General features: G+C 50.1%; 1 protein-coding gene across 1 annotated transcript in view; it reads right to left on the bottom strand.

Annotated features, from left to right (window-relative positions):
• Window positions 1–14,985, bottom strand: part of LYST (lysosomal trafficking regulator) — a 3,942,656-nt gene that overhangs the window by 2,327,172 nt on the left and 1,600,499 nt on the right. The gene's annotated exons all lie outside the window — the stretch shown is intronic.

The following is a 14,985-nucleotide window of genomic DNA, read 5'->3' as shown; positions in this document are numbered from 1 at the left end:
ACCATAAGTAAGATCCCAACATCTTAAAATAAAGATCACATCTGCCAGAAAAAGCACCTGGCCTAAGAACCTCACACTCACCATCCTCCCTCACAACATGCTCACCAACAATGTCAACACAAATGGCTACATACAACACTCTACCCCTAGCAAAGCAGTCAAAGCCTTATATCTCTCAAATCAACTTGTTAACCCCCCCCCCTGCACGCCCACCTCCAACTATCAAAGCATCCCGATAAGTAATACAAGGAACAAGTTACTTACCTGTAACTGTTGTTCTCCAGCATGGGTCTGGCATGGATTCACATGCTCATGAATATTCCCCGTCGTCAGGCTGGGAATCCTCGGTAAAGAAAAAATCAGTATCAGTTTCGTTTCTGATCTGTCTTTCGTAGTAGTAACCAATCACTGATCTCTCCGTCATACTGACCACAGCCAATGACTGCCCTCTACCTAAGCCCCGCCCCTGGCAGCTATCTTCAGATTTGGTAGCACGTGAAGTGGCAGTATGACCAAGTGAAGAGCCGCAGAGGGGTAGGCGGGAGGGTTCGCATGTGAATCCATGCCAGACCCATGCTGGAGAACAACAGTTACAGGTAAGTAACTTGTTCCTTCTCCAGCATGGGGTCTGGCATGGATTCACATGCTCATGAATATAAGAATAAATAGCAGTACACACATGCACAACCACGGGGGCTGGCAAAAGGCTCAACATTAAGCAATACAAAGAACTCAACATTAAGCATCTCTTACCTCCACAGCAGGCTCACCTTAAGCGAACAGGTTGCGCAGCACTGCTTGGCCGACCCTGGACTCCTCCCTGGAATCCCGATCGACGCAGTAGAATCTCGTGAAGGTGTGCGTCGACCTCCACGTAGCAGCCCTGCAGATGTCCAGCAGGGGCACACCAGATAAGAACGCCGTAGTAGCAGCGATCGCTCTGGTCGAATGGGCTCTCGGACGGCCTGGCAGCGGTCGGTTAGCCAACCGGTGACAGTGCATGATGCAGCCGGAGAGCCATCTGGCAATAGAAGACTTCGAGAGCGCCTTCCCTTGATTCACAGGTCCAAAGTTTACGAACAGCTGTGATGTCCTCCGGAAACTCTTCGTGCGGTCCACGTAGAACTTCAGCGCTCTAGCCACATCCAGCGAGTGCAAAGTCCTCTCGGCCAGCGACGAAGGAGACGGGAAGAAAACCGGTAACACCAAGGGCTCGTTAAGATGGAAGTCCGACGGCACCTTGGGCATAAAGGAGGGGTGCGTCCTAAGCACCACCCTCGAGGCATGGAAAGTCAAGTATGGTGCTTTGCAGGATAGGGCCTGGATCTCTCCCACTCGTCGTGCGGAGGTAATGGCCACCAGGAATGCAGTCTTCCACGACACAAACTTCATAGGTGCGGAGTGCATCGGCTCGAATGGGGGCCCCATGAGCCTGGTCAGCACCACGTTAAGTTCCCATGCCGGGGCCGGGGCCTTCACCGGCGGGAACGACCGGAACAGTCCTTTCATAAACTCTTTTACCAGTCGATAGAACCACAGGGACGTCCGTCCTGTGGTTCTGGTATATCTGGAGATCGCCGCCAGATGAATCTTAATGGAGGCATGGGCTAGCCCAGCCTTTGCCAGCGATAGCAGGTACGGCAGCACTTGAGGGGCCGTAATCCGTAGGGGGTTGATCTTCTGTGCTCGGCACCAGATAGAGAACCTCTTCCACTTATGACCGTAGAATTTGAGAGTCGAGGACGCCCTGGCCTTTGCAAGAACCTCTCTGCAATCGGCCGGTAAATCATAGCCTCCAAACTCTAGCGCTGCAGGAGCCAAGCCTGCAGGTTCAGCGATGCCGGATCGTGGTGGAAGATGGCGCCTCCTTCTCTGGAGAGAAGGTCCGCGTCTGCCGACAGCTTGATGGGAGGGGACGTTGACAAGACCAGAAGGTCCGGGAACCAGATCTGCCTCGGCCACGCCGTTGCGACGAGGATCATCCTGCATCGGGACCTCTTGAGCTGGCTGATGAGTCGAAGCAGCAACGGCGGGAACGCATACAGGTATAGGCCGTCCCAGGGGAACGAGAACGCATCGCCCATGCTGCTCGGCTGGGGAAACCTGCTGGCGAACCTCTTGCACTTCGAGTTTGTCGCTGTTGCAAACAGGTCGATTTGGGGTTTGCCCCATCGTCGGAAGAGTTGATCCACCTGATCCTGGCGCAGTTCCCACTCGTGACACGCGCGCAGCTCCCTGCTGAGCGAGTCGGCGATGGTGTTTCTTTCTCCTGCCAGGTGGAAGGGAACCAGGAACATCCCCTGGGCGACCGCCCAGTGCCACAGATCCTGTGCCTCCTTGGATAGGGCTGGGGATCTGGTGCCTCCCTGCTTCCATATGTAAAACATTGTCGTGGTGTTGTCCGTGAAGATCCGCACCACCTTGCCCTTGAGCGACGGGAGGAACGATTTGAGAGCCCAGAACACGGCTCGGAGTTCCAGGACGTTGATGTGCAGGAGCCTATCCTCCAGGAGCCAGAGGCCTCTCGCGTGGAGATCTCCGGTGTGGGCGCCCCAACCTTCCAGGGAGGCGTCCGTCGTCACCGTCTCCTGGTACGCCGGCGTCTGAAAGTCCTTGTCCGCCGTGAGGTGCGTTCGAACGCCCCACCACTGAATCGCCCGCCGGAACACCTCGTTGAGGGGGACCCTGTCTTCGAAGGTGCCCGTCGCCTGCATCCAACGGGCGTCGAGAAATTCTTGAAGAGGGCGCATCTGGAGTCTGCAGAGGCGCACCAGGTAGATGCAAGAGGACATCATCCCCAGGAGGGACTTGATGGACCTCACCCTGGCCATGTCCGTGGCTAGCAGGCGCTGCACTTTGCCCAGAATGGTCTTCATCCGTTCTTCCGACGGGGCCGCCAGGCGCCTCACCGTATCGAGCTTCGCTCCCAGAAACAGGGCCACCTGCGACGGCACCAGGTGGGACTTTGGGTAGTTTATGGCGAATCCCAGGTCTGTGAGTAGCTGGACGGTCCTTGCAGTGTGTTCGACGGCGAGTTCCCTCGTCCTTGAGCGGATGAGCCAGTCGTCCAGGTAGGGGTAGACGTGAATCCCCTGCAGGCGCAGCCGCGCCGCCACTGGTGCCAGGCACTTGGTAAAGACCCTGGGGGCCGACTTCAATCCGAACGGCAGTGCTCTGAATTGGTAGTGGCGTCCCTGGACGACGAACCTGAGGAACTTGCGGTGACTTTTGAGGATGGGAACGTGGAAGTATGCATCCTCCAGGTCCAACGACGATAGAAAGTCGCCTTCCTCCAGCTGTCCCAGTATGTGCTGGAGGGTGACCATCCTGAACTTTTGTGATCTGATGTATTTGTTCAGACGACGAAGGTCCAGGATGGGGTGCCAGCCGCCCGTCTTCTTCCTGACGAGGAAGTACCTTGAGTACACCCTGGAGCCCCGCAGCGTCCTCGGGACAAGCTCGATGGCGCCTTTCCTGAGCATCGCCCGTACTTCCAACAGCAGTTGCGGGACGTGATTTTCCTTCCTGGCCACAGGTGGAACGTGAGGGCACTTCTTCAGGAATTCGATCAAGTGTCCTCTTGCCAGGGTATCCAGCACCCAACGGTCGGTGGAGATGGACTTCCACACGCCGACGAACTTTGTCAGCCGGCCTCCCACCGGGGTGCTTCGGTGGGGGCCCGAGACCACGGCCGGTTCAGTCCTGCTTGGAGGTGGAGGCCTTGCCGCCCTGGCCACCTTGCCGACAGCGGCGAGGGGCTCCCTGCTTGCCGCGACCCCTGTAGGCCTCCTGAGACGAGGAGCGTGCCGCCTGGCGGTAGGACGACGAGCCACCGCTGGATCCCTTGGAGGCACTCTGTCTGCCTCCGGAGCTCTGAAAGGGCCGTCGTTGCTGAAGGGCTCCTAGGGCGCGGGCCGTCTCCGTGTCCATTTTTATGGCTTGGAGGGACTCGTCCACCGCCTTCCCGAACAAGTTGCTGCCGTTGAACGGCATGTCCAACACCCTGGTCTGGACGTCCTGACGGAAGTCGGTCGCCCGGAGCCAACCCCGTCGTCATAGGCAAACACTGTTACCCAGCTGGCGGAACCCGGTATCGGCAATGTCGGTTGCCACCGTTATGGCGTGGTCCGACGCCACCTCGCCCTCTTGCAGTATTTCCAGGGCCTCGGACCTCTTGTCGTCCGGCAGGAAGTCCAATACGGGGGCCAGCTTAAACCAGAGCTCCCTGTCGTAACGGGCCACGATCGCCAGGGCGTTGGCCGCTTTGATCGTCGTCGTCGCCAACGAAATGAGCCGCCGCCCCATGTTCTTTCCCTCGCCGTCCGGCGGGGAATTCGACGACGAGGCTCCTGACCCCGCCGCTTTCTTCTTCGCGGCCGCCGAGACGACCGAGTCTGGCGTTGGCTGGGCCCTGAGGCACAGGGGAGCGGTTTTGAGGACCCGGTACTTCTTCTCGTACCGGTCCCGTTTGGCTGGTGCCGTGGAGGGGTTTTTGAGAACCGACAGGCCCTCCTCCCAGATGTCATCAATTAGGGGCACCGCGATGACCGTCTTCCTCTTGGCCTACCGGCACTGATAGAGGAAACCTTCCTTTTTCTGCTCCTCCGGGCAGAGCTGGAACAATTCGGACGTCCTGGCCATCATGGCGTGGAATGAGCCAATCTCGTCGGGCGGCGAGGCCCGTGCGACGGGAGACCCGTTCCGTCGTCGTCGCTCTCAGAACCCGTCGTCGAGCCCAGCGCACCGTCATCTCCCGACTCGTGGATGGATGTGGAGGGAACTGTAGGCCTTACGGGGGCGAGCGGAGGAGAGGGTTGGATCCTCCGTCGTTTGTTCTGAGGACTTCCCGACGGGCCAGGTTGCGGGTCCTCCGGCCTGGGCCGTGGGAATCTCGTCCTTATCTCAGAGCATAAGGAGTGGATGGCAGACAAAATGCCCGCCAAGCCATCCTGAGGCCTAGGATCCGGCTGTGCCGGAAGGGAAGGCCGCTCTTCCTCACCCTCGTCGTCTTCCTCGGTTATATCCCGAGGATCTTCCTGATGGGATCGAACCTTCTCGAATTGGACTTCGAGGTTCCTCACGGCCTCGGTCAGTTCCTCCTCCGAGGCTGACTCCGAGCTCAAGGAGGGCACCATGCCCCCCCTCGCTTCTTCCATCATGGCGGCCACGACGATGGGCTGAAAAGAGGATTCCCTCCTTGGCGGCAGGGAAACTCTAGTCCCGGAGGCAGTCTCCGCTGGCGGTGTCTCTCCCGGCTTGGCCAGAGTCGCCGCGATAGCCTCGATAGAGGCCTTCGCCTGCTGGGTAGGGGCCCTCACCACCTTAGGTGCGTCCCGGGCCTTCTCCTTCGGGGGAGGGGTGACGCCTCGCTCCCCCTCTTCCGAGATCGGACGGGGCTTCTCCCGAAGCTTACCCGGGGTCTCGGACTTTCTCTTCCCCGAACCGGAGCGTTGGCTCGTGGTTGACGGTGCCGGGGAAGGTGCGCCCTGCCTGGCGACCGAAGAGCCCGACCTTTCGGTGCTCCCGGAGCCAGCGGACCCGCAGCGCTTGGCCTGGTGTTGGGCCCCCGTCGCCGGGGCGCCCGCACAGGACTTAGAAGCCCGCTCGGGCCCTTTCTTCTTCTTCTCACCCGTCGAGCCCTTCTCCAACCAACTTGCGAGACGGGATCGACGGTCCCTCATGGTCCGCTCCGACAAGTTCTTGCAGAACTGGCATTCCTTCTCTACATGAGTCTTGTCCCCATGAAGACAGTAGAGGCATCGCGAATGTTCGTCTTCCTTAAACACATTCTGCAGCCCGCATCCAGGGCAGCTGCGAAACAGCTTGGGTCCGGGCGACGAACTCGCATCCTGGGCCATCTCGAAGTAGGCCGCGAATCTTCTGGAATCCTCCAAGAAGTTGATTCGACGTAATCTTCACCCTTGAGGGGCGTAGGAAAATCCTCCAACGGGTAGCCGTTAACGGGAGTAGAAATGGAGCTTGAGGCTCGATTAACCGAAAAAAAGTGAAAATTCACCTGAAAAAACGCGAAACACGCAGTAAAAGCTTGAGAGCTAAGCACGAGGACTCCCAACACTTGAACGTGCGGTAAAAATCTGAACATGGCTGCCAGGGGCGGGGCTTAGGTAGAGGGCAGTCATTGGCTGTGGTCAGTATGATGCAGAGATCAGTGATTGGTTACTACTACGAAAGACAGATCAGAAACGAAACTGATACTGATTTTTTCTTTACCGAGGATTCCCAGCCTGACGACGGGGAATATTCATGAGCATGTGAATCCATGCCAGACCCCATGCTGGAGAACTTGAGGTATCCCATCTGGGATACCACAATCCACTTTTAAAACAGGCTCAGTTTTTCAAGCCAGTTACTTCTGGTTCCAATGCACCAACAGTTAGAACTCCTCCTTTTCTTTTCCCTGTCCATCCCGGAACAATCAACCACATTGCCCCCACTTACACTTTCGGATCCACGCGAGTGCCTGGAAGTCTTGCAAATGTCAGCTGTGTGCTGTATAAATCCTAACACCACAATAACATGCTTACTCCTCTGGGATGGAACCATTAAACATAAAACAAGCCTGTAAGCAAAATACAATAGAGTACCTATAAAATATTTATGAAAATACACCATATTTTCATAAGTCTATTTACATAAATTGTAAGGAGAAATTCAAAACACAGTAGGACAATCTTAAACCAATAAATGAAAATCAGCAATAAATTAATCATATTTTACAAAGGACATATACAGTGCACCAGCACTCGCACTGTAAAGATAGGTTCACTTCACCATGAAATGGGAATGCAAAGCTTAATGCCTCTGCAGACCATGCCTAGTTTCAAGATTTGGATATCAGTGGACCCATTGTCATAGGGCTCCATTCTTCAAATTACTGACCTTGGTTAACATCATATGTGTTATGGAAACAGTATTCCTTCAACAGACTTAATCTTCTGAAATCACGACCAGGCGCAAACTGTTCAAGAAACATTTTCAGATAGTCGACAGAGAACTGCATGGCTCTGCACCGTGTGCATCATAAAATAGCCTGTGCCACTGTTGCTGAAAAGTACTTCCTCATGATTTATTAGAGTCACATGCACACCATAGCTTCAGTAAAACCGTAGTTGCGAGTCATATGCTGAGAAACATCAGCACTGCCATTCAGAAAGAAATTAGAACCATCTGAATGAGAGTGCGGTGGGAAGGCCAATAAGCAATCTGTGGCAGGTATACCATATCCATTACATTCCAATGTATTAGAAACAGCACACTGGACAAAGAATCAACCCCAAAAGGTTGAGTAATCCATATGCATTTCCAGCACAGAGATACCCAAAGGGTATTCCTTGTGCCAACAATGCATAGCGACGCATTGAAAAGTATCAAGATCAAGAGCAGAAACAAAACACCCAATGGGAACATGGAATCAGAGTAAAAACAAATTGGGAATAAATAAATCTGAGAAGAACATTGATAACAAAATGTTATGCCGAAAGTGCTAGACTCAATGGGTGGAAGTCTGCAGATGAATCTCAGAGGACAACTCCCCAAAAATCTGCTCCTGCAGATAACAGAAGAGAATAGGACGAGAGTCAAAAGTCCAAACTCTCCACAGGAAGGAGGGATGCAAAAGGCCACCAACGGGCAGGCACCAGGGGAACAGAATAAAACACTTTGGCTGGCAGTAGCAGCCCACTGGAGACCGCTGAAATAAGAAGGAACAATAAATATGGGTCGAAGTGGTCCTAAGTGGTGTGCAGTCTGCAGGAGGACACGCTGACTCTGGTGGAGAAACAGCGGGTACTTGTATCATCGCCCTGTTCCTTTAATGCAGGCTGGGGATGCTGTGTAGAGCGGAAGAGCTCCACCCCCCATATTGCCCATAAGACCCCGCAGGCCTGCAGAGCGGTCCTAAGTGCTGTGCAGTCTGCAGGAGGACATGCGGACTCTGGTGGAGAACTTTGAAAATTACTTTTGAAAAACAGCGGGGACCTGTATCATTGCGCTGTTCCTTTAATGCAGGCAGGGGATGCTGTGAAGAGCGGAAAAGCTCCACGCCCCATTTTGCCCTTAAGACCCTGCAGGCCATCAAAGTGGTCCTAAGTGGTGTGCAGTATGCAGTCCGCAGACAGCAGCAGAAGCGGAGACAGTGTCCACTTATGTACCACACAAGAAAAGTTCTGCCCGCCGGAGCGCTTGCCGAGTGTGGCAAACTTCTCCTTACACAGTAACTCTTTATTTCATGGATATGGAGCCGGACTCAAGAAATATGCAACTGATCCGAAGACAGGTACGTCTTAATCCTAACACCCCTGTGTCTGAACACTGTCCCGCGATTGAAAAGAGCCTGGTGGCTACATCTATTTTTACTAAATTCATTGCCCTCAAAAATAACATTGCAAAGATGTGCGCGGAATACCCCAGCCTGACGAGTTAATGCAAGGAACTGATACACAGGAGGTAAGGGAGGGGAAGCCGAGCAATGATAAGAGCATGGCCCCTTGTCCGATTACGCTGGGGGGAAAATGCCTATTGCCGATGCAGCCTGTGATTGTGGCAAGCCGGCTCACACAGCATCAACAGACTTCCACTCTCTGAGTGGTAGGGATGAAAGCGGGCTGTTCAGATTCCGGCGCTGAAATGGAGGAAAAGGTTTTGGTGGGCGGTGGAACCTTGCCGCCGATTCCACCGTCCAGTGAACTCATGGAGATGCCTGACGGCAAAGATTGGGGCGAGGGTGCAACTATAACTCCTGAGATACTATCTGAGGGGAGGGGGGGCGAACAGAAAAATACACCAGAACAGAATGCAGGGGGGGCCCCAAGCGTGGGCCCATTTTGACTGGATGTATACAGACGAACAAAGACCTAGCTGAATTCATTGTGGCCCCCCTTTTCAAAAAAAGGTCCCATTCGGTATCCGATGTAGGCAAATTGAAATGGCACTTTAGGACACCTGCCCCTTCAACTTTGGTGGAATTATTGTCTGTAAAAAAATGCCCACGAACAGAGTAAGTGGCATCTATGACACATAATGGAATCATTTCCTCGGCGTCTCCCTGGGAGAGGTGCCCTCGTACGGAATTTTACTCCGTAGTGGAATCCTGGTCAGCCCGGACCCCCAGCCCCGCCTCCAGCCCCGCCCCTCTTGAGCCAGCTGAGTAGTCCGGAATCTGAGGTTATTAACCTCTGCCAGAGGCCACAACAGGTGCCTTTAAAATCATGAGTTGTGGGGGCGGGGTGCTCCTATTCGGTTCAATCTATTGATGTTTTCAGTGACGGGCAGCTTCAAAAGATGTAACCCCAATAGTTGCTGCAATATCTGCACCCCTGGAATGGGCAATCATGAAGAATGGCATGACCCATTTGGAAAAGATGGAAACTCTTGATCGTCATATACTAGTGGCTACTCCCCTACACAAGGAAAGGGGGTGCCCTTATCCCCACAATCGATTTGACAAAAATCTCAAAGGAAATCTACTCGAGAGCAGTGAGGCTGACCTCCCAGCACCCGTGACTGAGTATGGATTGGGAGGGTCACTTGGGCCAAGTAGTCGAATTAAGAAGGAGACGCATTTAGTCCATCAAGGCGGCTGAAGGCACTCCATAGGCAGCACGTTTAACAAAAGATCTGGCAGAACTGGCTCTACATCTATGTAAAGATGTTGGTACCAAAAAGGTAAAACAAAACCACCCAATGAGTTAAAACGACTTTGAAAAGATTGTTCCTGGGCCAGCATAAAAAACTAAGAATGGGCTGGAATGAGCCGTTTACAGGAAAGGCTGATGATGCCACCTTGATTGGGGACCCAACGAGCTCTAGGTGTATGGGTCCTGGATTGGTGACTGAGGCGTTTGTCTCTCGCAAGCAGCCCAACGCCTCTTCCTTGTCAGACTCCGAGAGAACCAAAGAATCAGACTCAGTCAAAGGCCCCTCCAATGGTAAAATGAAGAACGCAATTTTATGGCCTAAAGAATTGGATCACTCAATCAAGAGCCAATCTGCTCAATCACCTTGGGCAATTAATATGCAGGAAACAATTCTCTCTGCAATAACAATTGCTTTGGTGCCTTATTTAAAATTATATGAGAATCGTCAGGAGAACAACAGGGATGAAACAACGTTTACAGCCCTGATGAACTCAAAGCTAATATATGTTGAATCATTCATAGATGCAGTAAAGGAGAAAAGGGGAAGAGAAAAGGAGATGGATGGGGTCATATTAAATCTCTGATTGACCTCCTACAGGATGTCAAAACTGAAACAGATTGTTTTGGAGGTAGTGAGAGAAAGTGCTTCCTCCGATAAAAACAAGGAGGAGCATCGGGAGGCCCAAGTCCAGCATTATGAGGAAGGTGAAGAGGTGATTAAAGATACCAGCCAAACGCTAGGGGGGGTCAAATTACGATGGTGTCCAACCTGTTTGTTAACTTGGGCCCCCCGTCAAAGCAGCCTCTAAAACGAGTGCTATTGGAGAATAATGAAAATCGCAACTCCGACCCGTCAAATCCAGTGGGTGTGGTCATCCCCCCGCACCTCCTGAGATAAAGTATTTTACTCATCATAAAAGCTTGTGGCTCTCGAGGCTTTCTGAGAAACTTAAAAAAAACGACAATACAAGCGCCTTTAAGTTTGGCACATGGAAGAGATAAAACAGCTTCCTTAGTACAAAAATGCTTTATTCCACTTCCTCAATCGGACTGTGAATCCGTCATTTCAGTAACCTAGAACTAAATACAGAGGAGGTGGACCTAATGTATCCGTCGGTGTATGAAGATCCTGAAATCGAGAGTAGTGGGGTGGCCCCTGTGGACCTCCAGGAAGTGGCCGCTACTTTGACCCTGGAAAGGCATTCGTTGGGGTCTTGTGGGGAATGCATTACATCACCTTTTCTCACAATGGAGGAAAAAAGGTGGAGGACGGGAGCCAATCAGGACAAGTATCATAATATTCAGAAACCAGACTTCTTAATTGAAAAACTTGTCCAGGAGTCAAATCGTGACCATCTGCCAGTTTTACAAAAGATGATACAGTAACACGTAAAGACAATGGGTGTGCGGGATTCGAGAAGAGAAAGTGACAGTCGCTCGAGTAATCGTGAACAAGAGAGGGACAGTAAATCCACTATAATGATTGAGAGAATTCTGCGAGCCTCGGATGGCCTTATATTAAATCGGTCTAACAGCATGACACTTTTGCAGTATACCTGAGAGTGGTAAACTCGGCTGACATTAAAATAGTCCGTTTTCCAAGCTAAAGAACCCACGATAGAGTGGAAGTGTTAGTGGGTGCTGCCTCAGTGGCATCGCTCCTACTTTAAACAAAGGATGATTTACGAATACTGGGATTTGATGTGAAGAGCGGCCAATCTAAAAGAAAAAAAATCTAAGGACCTGAAGAGAAATCATTCACCACGCCCAGAGGCCCGGATTTGGAAGTCAGCAAATGACTTCACACAAAGTGGTTTTGAATTGCAGAAGGGATCCGTCCTCTCCATGCATTCAAGAGAAGGAACTAAATTGTTCGTCTAAAGTCCAAATGATTGCACATGGGAATGAAGTTGCAGTACCCCAGAAAAAATAAATAACTCAGGGTGTAATTATCACCCCGTTGGTTGATGACGCTGAACCTTGGAGCTGGCTGGCTGGAGCGCTGGCTGCTAAAAATCATGCCTTGAGCCAAAAGAGTGGTAGGTTAGAAACCCTGGAATTTGGATCTTGGAATACGCGAGGACACAAACATCTCTTCAATGACTTGGATCCAGTTCTTGCCAAACTGGATATTATTTGCCTCCAGGAAGCCTGGCTGATGGAAGAGCCAACCTATGATGGTTACCAAGTTTTCCTGAACCAGGAAAAAAAGGCCCACATTGGCAGACCCTCAGCAGGCCTCCTGGTAATGATAGAGAATGCCCTCAATAGAAAGGTAAAATGAAGATCAACCCGAATGCGTATATACAGATTGTACAATGCAGCTTGGAAGACTCAAAAGCCAAAGATCCAGACTTGCTGCTACTGTTCAACCTGTATTGGAACACAGATGTGAAAGAAGGGGAAACATTTGTGGAGACAGTTATTGATTGGATCAACCAACTGTATGTGGAGAACAAGAACATCTGGTTGGTAATATGTGGCGACTTGAACTCAGACAGTTTTCAAGAAAAGCCAAACACATGGCTTAAGATTTGACGGCCCCAAGAGACACAAAGGCAGCAAGTGGATGGAAGAAATGGATATGAGAGGTCTGCACATGCTCAACGGAAACACTGATGTAGACATATCGGCCACATCAATCTGGAAAATTGGATCCAATATCTGCTATCTTGGATTATTTGTTTGTCTCTGATAATATGCTGCATAAGGTAAATCTATTAACTGTATATCCAACAAAATAGAGCAATCATGACCTAATAGTCATGTCTTGTACGGCAATGAGGCAGGATAAATCATCCTGCTGGAAAGAATCTGTTGAGTTGGAAGGAGGAAGAAACCATCTCTAACTACGCCCTAAAGACATCCCTGTTTTGACTAAGGATCTTGTGTCATGGCAAAACTATGATAGTAAGGATGTGGAATTGGAGAGGGTGTTCATATTGTTTAAAGAAAAAAAGCAAAGGAACTCAAACCGTCTTTAAAAGCCTGCCACGTTTATAATAAAGAGGTAGTGGCGCAGGAAAGACCTACGAAAGATCCAGTCGGAATCCAATACAAATTTAAAAGATCGTCCCCGAAAAAGGAAACAAAAATACGGTTATTGGACAAAACAGCATAAGGCTGTGATCATCCAAAAGGACACTTAAGTAATGATGATGGCCCTTAATGACAAACAGGTCATTATGGTAGTTTCTGGATGAAAAGGGATCAAGATGTCCATACCTACTAGATCCTATTCCAGAAAATGCATGGCTGGCTCATTGTAAAACGCTATTTGAAGCTAGAGATGCAAGAAGATCAAGGGCCCTACCTTCTCAAATGGAATATAGAAATGACAAGGATGACATTTTGTTCCTCATAAAAAAAAGCAAGTCGGCCGATAGCTCCAGGGCCGGATGGTCTTTCAAACGACATCCTAAAGACGGCCCCTGAACAATGGGCAGAGTTTTGCCACATTCTATTCCAAATAATTACGGAATTAGGCAAAATCCCCAAATACTGGAAAAAAAATCGATAGTGGTCACCGTATTCAAAAAGGGAGACCGGACTGCACCGAGGAACTACAGACCAATTGCTTTACTGGATGTATTTGGGAACATTTTTGCAACTATCTTATTGAGACGTCTCAATGATTGGATTTTGGCAACAGGGAACTTCGATAAAGGTCAGGCGGGTTATTGTTAAAGAGGTCGGCTGTAGTTTAAATCGGTTCTTGATCAACTTATTAAAACTACAAGTGAATGAGTCTAAAGGAAGGATCTATTTGGCCTCTATAGATCTTGAGCAGGCTTTGGATAGCACTGATTGAGACCTACTGTGGGACAAGCTCACAGCCAAAGGATGTCCAAGTGACCTTCTACCCGCTATCAAAGATCTTTATACAGACAATACTATGTAAATTAAGCTTGATGCCAATGGAACCTTGACAAAAAACATCAACACACGGAAATGCCTTAAACAAGGATGTCCACTAGCACCAATCATATTTAATTTCTTTGTTGAAGATCTGAAGCAGGACTTGGCGAATACACCATCTTTTCCAGCCAAGATAAATGGAAACCATGTGGGGTGGCTACACTACGCCGATGATTTGGTGCTAGTGGACTAGACTCAGGTTGGGCTTCAGAGAAAATTAGCCACCGTGGAGGAGTATGTTACAAAAAATTGCCTAAAGATCAATGCATCAAAGTCTGAAATATTAATATTTGGGGCTTCCAACAGCAAAAAAGTGAGGAAGGAAAGTTGGATCCTAAATGTTAAACACCTGATCCCCTCTAAGGAGTTAAAGTATCTGGGTTTAATTCTAAACCCAGGAAAAGGAGAACAAGCTTGGAGTGCCTGCCTAAAAAAGAAAGTTCGATATTTGACCACACAGGAAATGGCCATTAAAAGATTTGGTAGATTCTCGCCAAAACCGGTAGTGACATTCTACAATCTGAAGGTCGCTCCAATTCTTACCTATGGGGAAGAGACCTGCTTTGGCATGAACTGGGAGTTGAGGGATTACTTAGAAGGCTTCTTTTGAAAGCGGATACTCCATCTGCCAAAGGCTACGCCTGTGGCAATGATCGGACATGAGCTGGGTTTGCTGTCATTATATGTGAGAGTTGTATGGAAGGAATTGCAGCTCTTCAGAAAATCAATCACGACAACCAGCCTGCCTCAGTTTGATATAATCAAGATGAAAGTACCTGACACGACAGATTGGGCTTTCAGCCAGTGGAGAAACCTTTGCTCAGCCATCCTACAGGATGTGGGTGTATCCATGGATACCTTATGGAGAAACCCGACATGTGTTGAAAAGATTTTGTGGTGTGATGATTGGCGAATGACGGAGGAAAAAAAGAGCAAGCTCTTCAACCCAGTGTTTATCCAAACACAACTATGGTCAACTAAATGTCGTCCCCGATTATCTGAAAAAGTTCCCTAATGATAAACAACGTGACCTATTTCTGAGATTCAGGTTAAATGTGCTCTTTACGAAAACCACCCTGAAGAGATATGGCATTAAACAAATAGATGAAAACTGCCACCCGTGTGGGGCGAGGAGTGTGTCCCTAAAACATTTAACTTGATTCTGCTCAAAGTTAAAGGAATGAAGGACGAGGCATGTATATAACACCATCTTTGAAAAGGCCGGGCTGGACGAGGAGATGTGGTGGGAGACATATGGAGGGCCAAAGTCAAAATTATTGTTTGCTCTGGTAGAATTCCTGGAGGAAACATTGGAAAAGCTAGAGAAAAAAGATTCTTGATCATAAACTGAAGAACATTAGCAGAGCGCTAACACTGGGAAGAGTACATTTTACGGGCGAATGTTAAACTT

This window comes from Ambystoma mexicanum, chromosome 4p (genome assembly GCF_040938575.1).
Source record: "Ambystoma mexicanum isolate Mex_15411 chromosome 4p, UKY_AmexF1_1, whole genome shotgun sequence".
NCBI lineage: Eukaryota > Metazoa > Chordata > Amphibia > Caudata > Ambystomatidae > Ambystoma > Ambystoma mexicanum.
The sequence above is the reverse complement of the archived record's forward strand: the minus strand, read 5'-3'. Positions and strand labels throughout refer to the sequence as shown.